At 36.6% G+C, this 14780-nt stretch overlaps 1 long non-coding RNA gene across 3 annotated transcripts; it reads left to right on the forward strand.

Moving 5' to 3' along the window:
- Nucleotides 1-1887: 1887 nt before the first annotated feature.
- LOC110776412 (uncharacterized) lies at nucleotides 1888-8796 on the forward strand. Of its 3 annotated transcripts, none has more exons than XR_002530122.2 (6): nucleotides 1888-2225; nucleotides 3026-3096; nucleotides 4188-4256; nucleotides 4454-4518; nucleotides 6643-6805; nucleotides 8598-8796. It is a non-coding gene; the product is annotated as an uncharacterized lncRNA (long non-coding RNA). The 3 variants fall into 3 exon arrangements; XR_008921299.1 differs by lacking the exon at nucleotides 3026-3096 and having other exon boundaries at nucleotides 1896-2012; nucleotides 2108-2225; XR_002530121.2 differs by lacking the exon at nucleotides 3026-3096.
- Nucleotides 8797-14780: the final 5984 nt, after the last annotated feature.

The raw sequence follows: 14780 nt of genomic DNA on the forward strand, positions 1-14780 counted from the left end.
TCTGTCATAAGTAAATTTCATTAAAATTATTAGACACTAATCCTCAATACCTGAGTGATTTGAGATTACTTGTTTGAGAACTGGTTACTTTGACGTTGTCAACCGTCGCACCGTAAAAGGAGGCTATAGCGACAACGCTCGGGTAATCACCTATCAAACGAAGTCTAATCTCAAGATCACAAGATTGGGATTGTCCTCCCATAAATCGGGATGAGATGGTGAAAATTGTACAAGGCCACTCGAAGAGCTAGAAACTGTAAAATGCATGGTCGTGCTAAGATGAATCATAGGCTATGATTATCTGTTTATTTGATCATTTGAACTCTAAAACCGAGAAATACCTCTGGACATAATAAGGATGACAACTCTTACCTTATGTTCATGAGCAAGCATCAAGCGACAAAGGAATTAGGCAATGCACACGTATCCCTAAGGACAAGTGGGAGACTGAAGGAAATAATGCCCTTGGTCCAAGTATGCATTCAATGCTAAATCTAATAAATGCGGTTTAATATTAATTAATTATGCAAGTTAATAATTCAATGATATCAAGTGAACTGTATGCCTAGCTAGAGGCCGCTTCAGTTCAAGTGGAATTAATAATATTAATCCACAACTTACTCTTGACTGAACCCGTAGGGTCACACAAATAGTACGTGAACGGATCAAGTATTTAAGTGAATTAAATACTCTATTTATGGATATTCAGAATCGACGGATCTCGGTTCCAGTGGGAGCTGAAATCGTCAAAAGGCAAATTATGAATACTTCGGAAACGATGATATTGCCGAAAACGGAAATATGGATCGTATCGGAAATATAAATATTGTCCAAGTCGTAGATGTTTCCGGAAACAGAAACATGGTAGGTATCGGAAAATATTATCGAAAATGGAAATATTGCCGGAATCGGAAATATTATCGGAATCGGAAATAAATTCGGCAATCGGAAATATAAAATATTTGTTCGAAACGGAAATTAATTCCGGAATCGGAAATATTAAATATTGTTCGAATCGGAAATGAATTCCGGAATCGGAAAATAAATCAGAAGCGCGACGTACGAAATAAACATCGGACGAGCTTGGTAGACACAAGGCCCAACACGAAGCTAGGCCCGCGCAAAGGCAAGCAAGGGAGCAGCAGCCCGCCCCACCATGGTAGGCCCAGCCAAGCACAAGGCAAGGCCAGGCCCAGCCACTGGCGAGGCAGCAGGCTGGCCGCGCCCACGCATGGGCCGCGCCAGCGCTGCTGGGCCGCACGCGCGGACAGCGCCCTTGTGGGCTGTTCGTGTGTGTGGTCGATGTTCATGCAAACTTCGAATCCTTAGTTGCTTAGGATTTGTCGGGTTAGATTATTTTCCTAAAACTACTAGAGTTAGTTGTTTAACTAAAAACTAAAAACAAAGGTTTGATTTAAGTCTAATTCTAATTGAATTAGATAAATTGAATCCTAGTAGGTTTCTAGTTCCGATAATCCCACCCTATAAATAGGCGATGAATAATCACAATTTATACATCATATTCTAAAGTATTCATATAGTTTTTAAGATTAAACTAAGCTTAATAATTTGCCAAATAATTAAGTACTAATAACATAAAATCTTAGGCTAAATTCTAGTTAATTGAATCTAAGGCGAATCCGAACGTGCTGTGGACTATCTACGGAGGGACTACACTTGGAGTCCTAAACTTGTTCTTGTTCGGTTCGGGAGCGGCTAGGGAAGGCACGATTCAAAAGTATGTATCCTAAATTATGCCAATTGACTATGTGGCAAATAATTTGGATTCCTAGCTTTATGTTTTTTCCGCATGAAATATATGTTTTATATTTGTCATAACCTAACAAAGTGGTGATAGTCTTTGATCATTGTATTGCTAACACTCGCAACTGCATTCTAGTGGCTTTATCATGGGGTAAAGTTTTCATAGCACTGCCATTTCAGCTCTCCCCGTATTCCAGTAAGGCGTTTTATCGCAATCACAAGGTTGTAGAATTCAATGATATTACACGGTAATCATTCAAATTTTCTTCTATGGCAATTGAATCACAATCTTCTTCCTTAGATGATGTTGTAGGGATTAAATGGGGTTTTACCAAATTACAAGGCGCTCGAGACGAGATGGAAGACGAAGCTGTTATAGTTCATCCCGATACACTTTGTGGATTCTCTTTTGCTGCTGTTTTTGATGGCCATGGTGGTTCTTCTTCTGTTAAATTCCTAAAGTATGTCTTGCATTAATATTAGAATCTTTATGTCTTTTTGGTATGGCAAAAATAACTAGATAATCATACTATTGATTTAGCTCAAAATAATATCAGTTTTGAATCATGCTCTTTTAGTGATTTATAGTGGTGTTTGAATGCTTAAAGTACTCCTTGAAAGTTCCTATATCGGATCACTTTAAATTATTGGGGGTTTTCTCCAAATTGTAGGGCAAACCGAAATCCCGAAGTCCTGTACAAAATGGTCGGCAAGTATGGCGGCGTAGAAAATTGATATGTTGTGTGATTTTTACAAATTTGATTTCATGAAATTTGTTCTTAATTTCTAGGCATTTGAAATTGAAGGAAAAAACTGCAATTTGAATTTGGTATACTATAATTCTAATAAGTTCAATGAATTTTATGGAAGTATTTGGGTGTTATTATTGTTTCAGCCAGCGTTCTAGCTTGCACTCCTTAGTTTAGATCACATTCAAATCAATGTGAAGTTTGAAATTTGAACTACTCACTCTGTCCCAATTTAGTTGCCGCGTTATTAGTTCAAAAGTGTAACTGCCAACGGTTGTTATTCTGGTTGTTAATTTCAGCCAATAAAGTTGTAAATAATTAAAAAATTATGAAACTTCGAAAAATTTGTTTAGATGAAATTATAAATCAGTACGCCCATCATTGTCATGGAGGTTTACATTTGACATGTTTCTGGTGTTAATTGCCATTTAGAGATGGACCTAAATTAAATGTTGGATTCTAGATTTATCTCTGAATAGTTTCACTATGGGTTTTTCTTTTGTGTTGATTAGTTTTATAAGAATGGAGGCAGAATCTGTAGACTTGGAGTGGCAGAATCTCTCATGGTTCATCCTTTAATCAGGTTGTTGTGACTTACAATGATCGTATTTTGTAATGACAGCTAACTGAAACTCCCTTAACTATGAATTCTTTCTGGTTAAACCTCCAGGCATACTTTTATTTGTACAACTATCTAATTGTACGTACTTTTTATCTAGTAGGTTTCTGCTGTATTTGAACCATAGTTGTGTACATCAGAGTTTGTTGTTGGATCCTATAACATCTTTCATAATCATATACCCGTACTTTTTTTTGCTGCAGCCTTCTTTTTCCTCCTTCCACATCATCATAGTTGGCAATCCTAATTTGGTATAAATGATGTCATTTATGTTAGTTAGTAGGTTTTATTTTCTTTGATACGGAGGCTGAATAACTTGCTTGTCTACTAATCTTATTGTGTTATGTCAATTAGAGTACAACATAACTCTTTTTGGGATAGTTAATCATGCTGGAAATATTGGATTTTCAGCATTTCAACGCGATGATGTCAATTTTTCTTTCCATTGTAACATAACCAGGAAGACACTTTGTCACAATATTGATTTGGCTTCAGTGTAGTCAGAACTTAGAAGTTTCCAGTTGTCTGCTACTCTACTTTGATAATAGTGACATCTCCTGGCATGTAATTTGATTGTTTTATTCAAATTGCTTCTCTCTCTGGTTTGACAATTTTGTATAATGCATGTAATTAGATTGTTTTAGTCATTTTTTTTATTTCATAAAGTATTAGGTCTTGTTCATGCACTATTTGTTAAATATTTTCTTTTAGTGACTTAATTGCATCAGATCAGATGCCATTTAGAAGTGCAATTCATGATTATTTTACCTTAATGGTAAAAATATTCCGTACACGCATTAACATGATACTGGAATGATTTTAGCATAATCCTTAGTTTCTTTGTCCACTTCTATTCCTTTCTTCTCTCTTTTGTGTCTATATATGAAAGTGATATGCAGATATTAGACTTTCTTGAAAGTATACAATCTAATCAACATGCAAAAACTTTTAACCTTATGGCTTGTGTATTTATTGTCTCAATTTGATATGCAAATCGTGATGTGGCCAAGGAAGTGCTCTTTTAATTAATTGTTTATGTTTCTATCAAACTGTAGGTTGTCACTGATTTGGATGGAAATTACATTACACAAATAGGGAGCTTAGGAGAGGAGGATTACGTGATGGTAATTTTGATGAAGCAACTTTCAACAAGCCTCATGTAAAATTTGAAGTGCATGTATGCACAAAATAGGCATATCTACGCTGTGTTTTTAGAAAGTTGAAATGCTTCTTTTTTGCATTATTTGCAATGCTTGTGAACTGTAGTTATAGACATCTGTTCTTTCTCTAATCTATAATATGTATGTTTGTGTATTTGTAGGGCCTTGCTTATAACGCGAAAATAAATGTGATTTATGTTGCAGATACTGAAAATCATGCTTTGAGGTTTGTTGGAACACCCTTTAAAAACTATTCTTGGTTGCTTTCCTCTGCCAGTGTTGTAGCTAAGTGGCCTGATCATAACCATTCTTGTCCATTTTTTGAGATCAGATTGAATTATTTGAGTACAAAACTGCTTGTTATTTGTGAAATTGGCCTTGCACGGGGTTTACAATTGCTTTTTCACGTACTCTAATAATGCGAAAGATCATTTTCCTTTTGACATTCGACAAAGATTAAATTGGGATCTTATTTCCTCTCTAACATGTAGGGAGTCCTGTAAACATGATTTTAGGTTGTATACTTCCAGGGGTTTTGTATGACCATTCCGGCCCTTTAACCATCCAAGCTTAAAAATTGAAATGTTAAGATAATCAAACTTCTGCAATTGGGGTACAAAAGAAATTAATTAACTAGTACAATGTACAAATCTAGCAATGCACCGATAGGAATCTGGGCTGCAGTATCTCGACCTTAGTGATATAGTGACAAACTTGTTTTATAGTGAAATTCTTACATGCACCCGGCCCCAAGGTTTTTTTTTTGCTCATTTGATAATGTTTACTCATTTCAAAATCTACAAATGAGCAAATATCATCAAATGAGTAGATATATACCTCTTGGGCATCTATCTCTAGGTGAACCCAACTGCATAATAGAACCCCTAGTTTTATGGGGTGAAGCATAGAAATTTGGAAGGTTTTGGTAGCTACCAAGAGAAGTACATTTACTGTCTGTTTTTGGTGAGATTCATTGACACATATGTTCTAGAGGAGGGTTGGATGTTCGAAATTTTTGGGCATGATATTGACCTTATATTGGTGTGGAGGAGCGTATCAATATTTTTTTATCAAGCAGTGAAAGCAATTTGCTCACGGGTTCAATAAATAAATAAATAAGTAAAATTATGTGCTCTTTTGGCCGGGGGAAAATAATTGGACTCTGTGTGTGAGGCTAGCTTGTATGGAGTATTTGAAAGCTTATCAGTAATGTTTTTTTTACGTGACAGAAATAAGCAAACCTAGAGAAATCGGATTGTGTGGTTTGGCTGCAAGGACATTACAAAAATAAAGGCCCCATATGAATTGGCATACATTCTAAACCCACTTGGATCAGTGTTTTCCTGATTACTGTTGTAAGTTAAGAACCTCGTAAAATTTTCACACGTCTTAAGAAATAAGAAGTGAATCTGTGTGCTATTCGGTTGAGTATAATAGTGTATTAGTATAATTGACATATTCAAACAAGTAAATGGAATGTACTGAATAGAGAAGAGCACATTCGAATTGGGAATATGATATTCTTTACAATGACAATTATTCTTCTTGCCTACTTTCATTTACTTGGGCCTCTATTCTTCTTAGTGATATTCTTCTTGCCTGCTTTCATTTACTTGCCTGCTTTCATCTGGTTTTAGTGTTGGTAGGTTGTAAAACCAGGCAAATATCATTTACAATGACAAATATGAAGACGAAAAATGTGAACAAACACCCTTTGAAATGACAAATATTAAATGTGAACAAACACAATCATAAGGGATTTTATAGTCACTTTCCTGCTTTCATGTGAAGATGATATTCTTCTCCATTGTTTCATTTTGATGTAGTTATTTACTGTTATCGCCTTAGAATTTTAGTTTTACTGATTTTCAGATGATAGATGTCAGTTGTATTTGGGCAGCATCAAAACTTGAGGAGATTCTTTATGATTGTAAAACTTGTTTCTGGCAATATGAGATGATAAGGATCTTTATGATCTTATTAGCATAAAAATCATCTCTACAGTTGTTGTTATGCAAGCATAACTGTATAATCCCATTATTCTGCCACTTATTGCCACAAATACTTTGTTTTCCATAAGAATGAATACTATGATTCATCTTTTAATAAAAGCATCTATTGGATAAAATTCTGTAGTCAATATCATTTGATGCTTGGTCGTCCCACCCGAGTTTCAAATTTATGAATAGTTGGCTGATCGTAGAAGTTTCATTCTGACTGCATGCCATACTCTCTCCCTATCAATGTATGTATTATTAACCCACCCTTCTATCTCTTGTGCGCGCATACACACACACATACACTTTTTCTTGGTCGTTTACATTTTGTAAAGTGTAAATTCTGATAATAGGGTGGAGGGCAGCATATTCGGATGCCGACTAATAGGCGAGATGGAATGTTTCTGCAATATCAGACGTCAGCCCTAATATCATAGACACAAGCTTCACAATGGATGATATGACAAGATTTTTGGCGCTAAAGGTTGAGTTTGACTGATCTAGTCAATCTGTCAGGTACGCATAGCTGGAAAATGCTTTCCTAGAATGGTCCTAATCTAATTTGTAGTGGCATGAGATTAAACAAGCCTCATTTATCTCTTTTTCTGCCTCTCTACAATATAAGTAAAAATCAATACAGTGATATGTTTGTTACGACTAAAATATCAAACCCAAGGCCATCTAGCTGAGGTTGAATCACATTGATCCATTCTAAGACCTATGCATGTTCAATATACTGAGTATTGGGTTTATTATACTCAATCTCATATACTTTAGTCAATTTATGCACAGTTAAGGCTCGTTTGATCGATATATGTAATATTTTGACTAGAATAGTCGTTTTCGCTACCAACTCTCAACTAATGAACTAAAATAGAAATTTTAAACCCTTTGTATGTAAAATACACTTAGTATTAGGTTTCCAATCCTCATTCTCATCTACTTTGGTCAATTTATGCACATTTAAGGCTCGTTTGATCGTTATATGTCATATTTAGACTAAAAAAGCCGTTTTCGCTCCCAACTCTCTACTAATGAACCAAAATAGGAATTATTAACCCTTTACATGTTTAAAATACTTAGTATTAGGTTGCCAATCCTTATTCTCATATACTTTGGTCAATTTATGCACATTTAAGGCTCGTTTGATCGTTATATGTCATAGGAATTATTAACCCTTTACACGTTTTATCGTTCCTAAAGGAGCCTTAAATGTGCATAAAGAACTTGAAATGAGTTTCATAAACATATAAATAATCATATGAATCATGAAAAACGTTTAGAATATGGAAATAGGTTCGTTTATTGGTAGTTGGGATCGAAAACGCCATTTTTGGCCATAAATGACCTATATCGACCCAAATGACCCATAGGCGTGCATAACGAACTTGAAATGAGTTTCATAAACATATAACTAATCATAAGAATCATGAAAAATGTTTATAATGTGGATATAGGTTCGTTTGTTGGTAGTGTGTATCGAAAATGCCATTTTTGGCCATAAATGACCTATATCGACCAAAATGACCCATAGGCATGCATAACGAACTTGAAATGAATTTAATAAACATATAACTAATCATATGAGTCATGAAAAATGGTTAGAATGTGGAAATAGGTTGGTTTGTTTGTAGTTGGATCGAAAATGCCATTTTTGGCCATAAATGACCTATATCAACCCAAATGACCCATAGGCGTGCATAACGAACTTGAAATGAGTTTCATAAACATATAAATAATCATTTGAATCATGAACTTTTTTTTAGGATGTGGATATATTTTCGTTTGTTGGTAGTTGGGATCGAAAATGCCATTTTTGGCCATAAATGACCTATATCGACCCAAATGACCCATAGGCGTGCATAACGAACTTGAAATGAGTCTTATAATCATATAAATAATCATAATAATCACGAAAAAGGTTTATAATGTGGATATAGGTTCGTTAGTTGGTAGTTGGGATCGAAAATGCCATTTTTGGCCATAAATGACCTATATCGACCCAAATGACCCATAAGCGTGCATAACGAACATAAAATGAGTCTTATAATCATATAACTAATCATAAGAATCATGAAAAAGGTTTAGAATGTGAATATAAGTTCTTTTGTTGGTAGTTGGGATCGAAAATGTCATTTTTGGCCATAAATGACCTATATCGACCAAAATGACCCATAGGCTTGCATAACAAACTTGAAATGAATCTTAGTAAACTCAGGAAGTTGTTTTCGCTACCAATATAATTTCTGTTTTCGCATATGAAACTTAATTTAATTTATTGGTTTGAATGTACGTTGTTCTTTTAAAGGTTTTCAAAACTCCAAGGGAGAGGCCATTTACCAAAGAGGAGTTGGATGAAGTTCGAGACAAGTGGGCTACTTACTTCAACGATTGTGAACTACCCTTAGTGTAATAAATAGGCAGGCTTGTAGTTATCAGTGACTCTTACATTACTTTTTTATTTATTGATTTAATTAATTACATTTGAATTAATTCGGTAGTATTATTGGAAATTTGAAATTTATATCATTTTTGATGAATGTCAAGCTGATGTTTGGTGAAACAGTATTCTATAAATTATAATGCAGAATTTTATATTGCAAAATCAGAAATTATATTGCAGAATCAGGAATTATATTGCAGTTTTTTTTTTTTTAAAAAAAAAAAAAAACTCAAAAGTTGCCCTTGTTTGCAACAAGAGCAACTTATGTGAAGCTTATAAGTTGCCCTTGTTGCAAACAAGGGCAACTTATAAGCTTCACATACGTTGCCCATTGTTTGCAACAAGGGAAACTTATAAGCTTATTAGTTGCCCTTGTTAAGGGCAACTTATAAGCTTATAAGTTTCCCTTGTTAAGGGAAGCTTTTGATAATTTGCCAAAAGTTACCCAGCCATATGTTTACCTTATAAAGGGCAACTTATAAGCCTATTTTAATGGCAAATTATGATGTTTTTTCCTCTAGTGTGTTATTATCAAGCTTATATCTTTGTCGGGAGTTCGATCTTCTTGGCACGAATGGGTGCATACCATGTTTACACTCTCCGTCGCTTGTTTTCACTTCAGATTCAGGCATTGACAGCTTTATGGCGCGTTTTCAAGTAAATAGTTTAATATTACGCAAGTTGTGCGCTTAATTAGTTTTCTACTTTTTCATTTACTTTCTTTATTATTTTATTTACTTTTAATATGAAATCGTTTACTTTGACATATGCACGTATACTTCTATTTTATAATTTATATCATCTTGTAGAAAGATGAAAGTCAATGACCGAGAGTTTTCTATAATTTATCTCATCACGTAGATCTTTTCTGCTACAAGTTTCATATACTTATTGTACATATGCCTTGAACATATTATTTACTTTTGAGTTTCTTTTATTTATTTTGGAAATCATTGTATTTACTTTAGAGATTTTTTTAAAAATATAATTACTTTCAGAGACAACCTATGTAGGAATCGAACCTACATCTCCTATGCATCTGCATAGTGCTCTACCATTTAAGCTAATAGGTTTTCACAAAACATTTAAGAGAAAAATATAATTGATGTTTCATCGTTATTTAATTTACTTTTAGAGAGATTTTGTTTACTTTTGGAGAGATTTAGTTTACTTATGCACAATGTAGTTACTTTAGTTGTTTGAGTCAACACACCATCTTCATTATCAACTATTATTCCAACTCAAAGCATATGGGTCTATCCTTAATAGCTCAAATATGCCAAATATGAAATTTATGGCAACGACTCATAAGAATTCACAACTAGCTTCACATATTTGCTTCTGAACTTAATCTATTTACTTTTATCACATTTCGATCTACTTTTTATAATAAGAGAAAAGAATACCTGATTTCCTCACACCAATATTACATAAAAGGTAAGGAGAAACAAACCTCACAAACCTGCAGTGCCTTAGCTGTTGTTGCCACCGCTGCGGTTGGTTGCTGTTGTTTTTTCTGGTGGTTGTTGCTGCCTTTTTGGCCGTTGTTATTGTTGGTGATTGTGGTTTGACAGATGGTGGTAGTGATAAGAAGAGCAACATAATGATCAACCTATAAACAACTCAAACACCGTAATAACTCAAAACAATCCTCCACTCTCCTTTGGACATGAGATTTACTAGCAGTGGTAACCAAATGATTTCTTGTGGTGTAGGGTGGACCAGGTTCAACACCTTGGAATAGATTTACCAGCAGCGGTAACCAAATGATTTCATGTGAGTTATGGTTGAACCAAAATGTAAGTCATGTTTGAACCAGTAGTGTTTTCTTTCCCATTACTTATATACCCTTGAAAAGACATAACTTTTCCTTAAATAAAAAATTCCATGTGCAGCTATGACTTTGGTGTAAGTGTAAGGTAATTCATGGCCGTCGTAGCCAATCTCAACACCAACTTGGAACTTGTGAGTAACCGCCTGGGTGTGGTAGAATAAACCGCAGCTCCAGTTGATCTTACTAAGAAAATCGAAAGCATGGCCAACAAGGTAACCAACAAGGAAAACTACTTCGACACCTTAGTGGAGGATGACTTCAAGGGGAAGGCCAATCTGTCCGACTAATTCTCTGTCAATGACATCCCTAAGTTCAAACCAACAGACAACCCCAAGTACCATCTCAAAATCTTCAGAGCCACCATGGCAGTCAAGGGAGTCGATCATGACCTATACCCTGCGGTGTTTCCCATGTCCTTCGAACCAGTCAGTCAGAAATGGTACTATTCCCTCAAGGACCACCAAACTAGCACTTGGGATGAAGTGGCTCAAGCATTCATGGAGCAATACCAACCAAACATACAACTTCAAACCACTCTTCGAGAATTGGAGGTTCTCAGGCAAGGACCCCGAGAAGGTTTCACCAATTACCTCAACCGATGGAGGGAAATGACATCTCAAATGGTCACTCGACCCTCCGAGAGAGAACTAGTCAAGATCTTCATTGTCGGGCTCTTACCAAAATACAACACTCATATAAAGTATCCGGGCCTAGAGAGTTCAAGAAAACCTATGATATCGAGGTTGACATAGAAGATGACCTCATGAAAGCATACGCGGCACCAGTTCCACAAGCTGAGAAGTGGAAAAGCAAGATGGCCGAAGCAACACACAAGGTCCACGAGGTCAACGCCTTAGAGGCTCCTCAAGGTCCGAAATCAAGAAAATTCAAAAGCAATGCCAATCAGCGCAATTTCCAGAACATGCCTCAAAGAGTTTTCACCAACCTTTGAATGTCCTACACCGACGCCTTTGACCGGTTGGTAGAGAAGAAAGTAATCACTCCTATTGGTCCAACCGAAGATCCCCCAGCTGGCAAGAGATCCAAAAGTTGGGACCCAAAATCCTATTGCAAGTTCCACCAGCGGAACGGGCACGACATCGAGAATTGCTTCAAGCTCAAGCACCAGATTCAAAATATGGTTGACAACAAGACTTTGCCTTTGCCCCCGGGAGCCAAGCAGTCACCATCAGTACAAGCCATCTTTCAAGACTACGGGGATGAGGAAAGTGATTTTCCATGTAAACTGATTCATACGAAGTACAAACCTTCTTTCACTGCTAGAAAAAGTGGCTAAGAGATCTCTCAAATAAGACCCCTTATTTAAATAGCGGGTCTCTTTGATAGAGGAGACCCACTATCACAAAAAACGGGTCTCTTATATCACATGGCCCCATTTATAAAAAAAAGAATAGACCTACTATGATAAAAGACGGGTCTCTTATATTTCGTGGGGCCCATTTAAAAGAACAGAGGAGACCTTCTCACACAAAGCACGGGTCTCTTTTTCACAACACTCCTCCTTACCCCGTATTTCAATCTCCCTCCCTCTACACGCAAGCGAGCAATCTCTCAGCAAAACCTAAGGTTAATTTCTCTCTCCTCCACAACCTTCGATACTTTTCAAAAATAAAAAAATATATGTCCTAGATTTGAATCCAAGATAATCGGAAATTAATTGATTAATAAGTTTTCGATTTTTCGCCCTAAAATTATGAAATTAATATGATTTATTAATTTGTAATTAATTTTGAATTAAAAAGTTTTAATTTTATGAAATACGCTCATGATTGTTGCACGCACAAAGCAAAGGAAGCTACGTGTTACCCTCAAGGGGTGTTGTATAGTGCGGGCATGCGACGACGAGCAAGGGAGCTCGTTACGAATACAGCGAGCAACGAGCGTGGCATGCACAAGACAATGGCTGCCTAAGGGCTGTGTGCTACGCTTGTGGGGCGAGGGACGATGGGCAAGCAAGTGCAGCGAGCAAGGCAAGCACGCGTGGGCAGCGATGGATGCTGCGCCACAACGTGCGTTGCCTCGCCCAACAAGCACGCCAAGGCAACGACATGCACGTCAGCGTGCCAATGCGATGGGCGAGTGGGCTGCGTGCAAGCGTGGCTCGCTGGGCCTGCTGCATTGGTGCGTTGGTGCTTGGGCTTTGCGGTACGATCAATCTAGTGACAAGGGGTTTGTTGCTTGTTGGACTTGAAGGAAATATGTCCTTCACCCAAGATGCATTAAGTCTAATACCAAGGTTCAGATTAATTGCGAACAATAAATTCAGTGAGATCAAGTGATTAGAACAGCTAGCTGGAGCAATACTTCCGATCAGTGAGTTCTAATGTATATTAAACTCACAGCTTACTCTTGAATGAACCTACAAGATCACACCAATGACACGTAACATATCACCGGATTAAATGAATCGGAAATTCATTTAATAGCTTTTCGGAAATTAGTTGGAAAACGTATTATACGATACGACCTTGCATCGAAATCGTATATCGTATCGCGAATATTCGTAAGCTGGGCGACACGAATAAATCGTATCGTACGACGGTGATTCGTCGTATACGAAACGATAAATAATATCCGGAACGATATTAAGTCGCGACTACGAAGAGCGGCCCACGAGCCGAGTGCACGAGGCACTCAAGGCCCATGGGCGCGCTCGGCATGCAAGCAAGACCGCAACAACACGGAAGCGCTGGCCCATGGCCGAGCGAGCTGCGCGTGTGTGCGCGCGGGCCGAAGCAGCGACACGACAACAACCACGTGGCCCACGGCCCAGCGCGCTGTGCTCGTGTGCTCTTGCGCGGGGTTGCTGGCCGGCCTTGCCCTTTGTGGCTTGGTCGGTTAGTAAGGTTATGTTAATAACCTTCTAACCCTTTTTCCAACATATCAATTCAGTCATACTCAAAACTCTAGAGACACAGAGAACCCTAATTATCTTTGTGCCTCCAAAGTGAGTTTTTCCCAAAGCAAAGTATCTTGATCGATTGTCTAAGCTACGATAATCAAGACGGATCTGATCGTGTCGGTGAACCAAGTAGAGGAAGGACAAGTGGAGTTCTATGTTCGTGTTCGTTGACAATTTGTGGACAACACGCTTCAAACGTAAGTATGCTTAATCTGTGCTTTATACATGCTTCCTGGCTTTGGGGATTGTTTCCGCACATGTTATTATGTTTAACTGTATTCCCCTACAGTGGTATCATGAGCCTTATGTATTCAAAGCATTTTTTAGCATGAATTATTTGTTTTTGCATCTGTAAAAAATTTGGGATTTTTTGTTGAACTTTCGGAATTATTATGAATTATGGGATGAATTGCGTAATAAGCCGTTCCGAAATCAAAACTATTCGTGTTTTCGATTTTTAAAACCCTAATCTGATTGAAAACGATGTTTTAAGATCAACTCATGAGAACAGAATTGCAAAAACAGGCCTCGGAGTGTCGTTTTTTGGGCGTTTTTGTTAATTTTTTAATAAAAATTAAAAGTGTCGAACAGTAATTCAATTAAAAGGTCGACCTATACTACTCGGAATTTCTTGAAATTTGGACACAATTTTGCTGGTTATTTTCTTGATATATGGTAAAATTTTCAGATTTTTCCAATAAGTATAAACCCTAATTTTTCCTTTCCCCAATTCGTAAAATTTGGAACCCTAATTGATTTTTAAATAATTTTGGTTTATTAATTCGGTTAATTGGGAAAGGTAATATAATTTCAAGGGTCAGTAGATAATTTTAAAAATTATTGGATTAAAATTTTGAATGATTTCGTTAATTTTAATCGCACTTAAACCTAATTATTAAAATCTGAAATTTAAATGTTAAAGAACGATTTAAAGTTTTGGATTTTATTATTTAAAAGTTCAAATTTTTCAAGTTGATTCGTTCGTTCTTAAAAATTTGAATAATGTTAGCCGTGATTTAATAATTATGAAATTGGATTGTCGTTAAAGTTTATTAAATCGTTAAAAATCGTTGTTTTTCGAAAATAAAAATCGTAACTTTTTTTTGAAAAATAACATTAATGCAAAGTTCGTGAAATTAAAATTTATTTTTAATTGAGTTGGTCCGTAGGCACGAACCAAAGGAACGAACACGAGTGTGTGGTGGGCGTGTGGCTCGACGAGCCATGCGAGCTACCATGCGCGACCGAGTCGCAGCAACGCGGGAGCAGCATGCACGCTGCGTGCCGCGCG

The sequence above is a fragment of the Spinacia oleracea genome, chromosome 5 (assembly GCF_020520425.1).
Source record: "Spinacia oleracea cultivar Varoflay chromosome 5, BTI_SOV_V1, whole genome shotgun sequence".
Taxonomy (NCBI): domain Eukaryota; kingdom Viridiplantae; phylum Streptophyta; class Magnoliopsida; order Caryophyllales; family Amaranthaceae; genus Spinacia; species Spinacia oleracea.